Here is a 4,355-nt window from a genome sequence, read left to right as displayed (position 1 = left end):
GTCACAATGACACTGAATTTTCAGCTTCTTCTTTGTCTCTAAATTTGTCCCTCATGAAGTTCTGGTTAAGCAATGACACATCCCAGAAAGTCAGTGGGTTTTCACAGGAATGCCTCTGGTTTTGTTTTGAAGGTGGTGTTTTCATTCTGAGCAACACTGGGTTTCCCCCCTCCCCCTTCCAGATGTTTCCAGGTCACAGAGAGCCGGGCATTTGGTGACGGACCAAAGCATCACTTGGTCTGAGGGAGTCAAGAGGGAGCAGGGACAGAGGGAAAGTGCTTCCTCAGTTAGTTTCAAGGGCAATCTTATGGAAAATAAAAGTGACAGAGCTGCTATCAGCCCCTTTTTGCAGATTGTTCACTGCTTATCTTGTGCTGTAACCTGAGCTGTGGGTATAAAGTCCTTGTCTCTTTTTTTTTTTTTTTTGAGACGTAACTTGGTTTTTACCAGAACTCGGCTTGGTGACGATAAAGGAGGCACTTTTAAAGGAAGATAAATGAAAGTATTTACAAGTTATTCCCCAAAAAATCTTTTCAGACCGACACTGTTTTACTGTAATTACCATTTCAACAGACATCATTGTTAAACTTACAGCATCGTGAGCCAGCTTTTTCTCACTTATCTCTCCCTATCCCTCTTTTATTGAGTTGCTGTGAACAGTTTGCTAATGATCCGTAACACAACTGAACTTTGACCAGTCTGAGTCACGCACCAGCGATCTGTATGCATGACAGCGACTTCCGGCAGAGAAAAGGCCGACAGTCCTCCTCAATGCAAACCCATCTGTCACTCATGGAGATCAATACAAACTCGAGTTGGATCTGAGGAAACAGATAAAGGTTCAGAGGCTGGGAGAAGGCGGCTTATTGATTGCAGGCAAATTCACCCCTGAATCCATCTTTGTCCTTACACAAGTGAGTCAAACCACCTCCAAGCTCCATGTAAATTGGAAATCTAATCACTCATGCTGGCAGGCTTTGTTTAATCATATTGTTGTATTTCTGATTTAACGAAAGCCTCCAAAAGAAAAGGCTTGTATCTTGTAATTTTATCTGAGACAACACATAGATATTACAAAAGTTATACAACTTTATATAAATCAGCTTAATGAAAGATAATTTTTAGACTAGTTTATTTCCAGGATAAAACTGGTTGGTTTACAGTTTGTGGCCTCACTCCATTTTGTCCTTCCTGCACAGGAAGCCACTTTCTCACAGCCAAACATCAGTTAACAACAGTTATCTACAGAGACATCACAGCTCTGACTTCAGCAATAAATGGTACGCAGTAATGATAGGTAGTCACAAGAAAACACATTCATGAGTCTTTTGAAAAAGAGAAACAAATGCAGTGGATACAGCACATAGATCAATATGGCAGTTACAAGTGTAATTCACTAATGGTTTTGTGGACGGACAAAACAGCCTGTGAGACTATTTATATTCGTGCTGGGGGTGGAGGTGTGGGGGGACTCCCAGAACTTCCCTGAATGTTCAGGTTACACATCCTCATCGCCCTCAGCCTCCTCCTAAAATTACAGCGTTGCTTCTGTACAAAACCACAGACTGTACAGACTGCCACACAAAAACTCAAATTAAAAAATCTGACGCTGGAGTAACTCCTTCAAAACTAAATACGGACTTTAACTAATCTCCCCTGCCTCTAACGTCCAGCTCATGTATCAATCCTGGTGTATATACATAACATGGATAACAAGGGGGGTGGTGGGGGGTGGGGGGTGTTTATGTGCTTCAGGCCCTTAAATCATTAAGTCGGCTCCTGCATCTGATCCTCTGTATTTGTTGACGTTCTCATAAGGATTTGTTGTAGATTGTGAAAGATCAACCCACTTCAGGCAATGACCCTCTGTGACGTGGCATTTCCTGGTTCACCTCTCTTTCATTTCCTCTTTCTCACGCATTCACTCATTCCCTTGTAGTTTATTATCCACAATTTCACCTCCCCCCGTAATGTTCATGTTGCACAACCAGACTCACCTAAATCACTATGCGGTTGTTACTGTTCAAGCCAAATAAAGTGTTTGTTTTTCTTCCACCGAATGATTGTCAAAATGTATTTTACAATATAAAAGCATTCCTGCTTTGATTTGCCAGATTGAAACCAGCAACATAATCCAAGAATTGTTCCAGTTTACTGACAGTCTGGCAACTTTTATTTATTATTTCCTGATTACTACAATATGTGCTAAGTGATCTTCTTTCTTTTGCAGAGATGAGTTGTTGGGCTTTTATGAGACTTTTATCCAACCTTAAACAAAGAATGACAGGATGAGAGAAGACAGAAAGATAAACAGAAAAGTGCAGAGTACAAATGAGGGGAGGACTGAGGAGTTAGCAGCAGAAACACAGCAGAGTGAGGTGAGTAAAGGTCGTAGAGAACAAGAATACAGATTAATATTCTGAGAGTTTTCAGTGCTGACAGGGCAGATGATCTGCTGCAAATGGGAGGAATCTGAGTACGTGAGTGTGGTAGTGGTGGTGGGGGGTTTGGGTGAAGCAACATGGGATCTTGAGACAGCGAGAGCATCAGAAGAGAAAAGTAAGTGTTGGAAAAACATGAGGGAAATGTTGAGGCGCTGCAGATGGCCAAGACACATGTTTACCATCCAGTGGATTTCCCCTTAAACCCTTTACTGACAGATGGATTCCCCAGACGTTCCAGCTACGTTTGTCCTTTAAAGATATGTGCCATTTAAGCTGATCTGCGTCTCCACAGTCTACTCCCATCACTATTTATGATTAACTCACAGGCCACTAACAATTATTTTGATGACTAATGACATTTATGCTGGATACCAACAATCACAAACACAATGCTTTATCATTTTGTTTTAGTTTGAATATGCAGAAATTTCAGATAATCAATGACCATGTGAAAAACAACCGACTCAGTGGACGAGCCTGCTCAGTCATTCATTGCAGCACAGGGCACCAGGCAGAGGGCAGATATCCACTGAAACCTGACTGAATATTTGTCAGTTAACCAATCAGACCATGACGCATAAAAGTCAGGTCTCTAAAGGATGCTGAACGCCCAAACATAGAAATTTCAAACTAAAACAACTCTGCAACAAAATGTATAACAGCAAAAGCTGCCACAGAAACAGACACAACATGAAATCAAATAAGGATATTATTCAAGATCTAAGTGACTATTAAAATAAAAATGATGTGTGGAAACTACTATATCATCTTTTATGATGATCAGAACTGTAAACATGAATATTGAATATTTAAAAAAACAAAAAAAAGCGTTGTAGTTTTGCCACTTTCCCAAAGGTTTTTGATATTTACTAGGGTCTTAAAACTATTCCGGTTTAAAATAATTGTGTTTTATGTCTGTGTTGTAATTTTAGTGTTTCTCTAACATTTTGTTTTGCACTTTTAATTTGAAATGTCTGTGTTTTGGGGTGAAGCATCCTTTATAGGCTGGCTTGTCATGTGTCCTCATCGGATAATTGGCAAAGACAGCAGCCATCTTGTTCTGTATATAAAGGCTGTGTTTCCACACAGTCTGTAATTCACTCTGTAGAAACTGCTGTGTTTTATGTTGGTGGAGTTAAAGGTAGTTTTGCCAGGTTATTTTTCATGTTTAGCTCTTTGGTTCTACAGTGTGACCATGTGGCAGCCTCAATGAAAGACCTCAGCTGAACAGAGGTCAACAGCTGGTTGCATTTCTTAAGGTAAATCCCAGATATATCAGCACTATTCAGTCAACGTGACTATTTCCTGTCCAGTTTTTCACTGAAAACGTATCATTTCGAACCTCAAAGCCCAAACCTGAAAGACTTTCTTGATACAATATTAGCTTGCAAGCTAAGCATACTAAGCTTGCTGCTAGCTGCCTGGTTCCTGCTGCTACCTACCTGCTGCTAGCTACCTGCGGCCATCTGCTAGCTGCTAGCTGCCATCTGCTAGCTACTAGCTACTAGCTGCCTGCTGCCAGCTGCCATCTGCTAGCTGCTAGCTACTAGCTGCTAGCTGCCATCTGCTAGCTACTAGCTGCCATCTGGTAGCTACTAGTTGCTAGCTGCTAGCTGGCAGCTGCCATCTGCTAGCTACTAGCTGCTAGCTGCCATCTGCTAGCTACTAGCTGCTAGCTGCCAGCTGCTAGCTACTAGCTGCTAGCTGCCAGCTACTAGCTACTAGCTGCCTGCTGCTAGCTGCCTGCTGCCATCTGCTAGCTTCTAGCTACTCAGCTTCTGATCCCTGACTACAATGCACTGATGCTATTTGTGAGGAAAATCAGTGTCTCCATATGATATGTTGTCCCCAAGATGTAGTAATTAATACCACATGTATGTGATTTTTTTTTAAGCTACATGTTTGCCATCA

The sequence above is a fragment of the Seriola lalandi genome, unplaced genomic scaffold (assembly GCF_002814215.2).
Source record: "Seriola lalandi dorsalis isolate HSWRI2012SDOR001 ecotype SW California unplaced genomic scaffold, Sedor1 jcf7180002054330, whole genome shotgun sequence".
In the NCBI taxonomy this organism is placed as follows: Eukaryota; Metazoa; Chordata; class Actinopteri; order Carangiformes; family Carangidae; genus Seriola; species Seriola lalandi.
The sequence above is the reverse complement of the archived record's forward strand: the minus strand, read 5'-3'. Positions refer to the sequence as shown.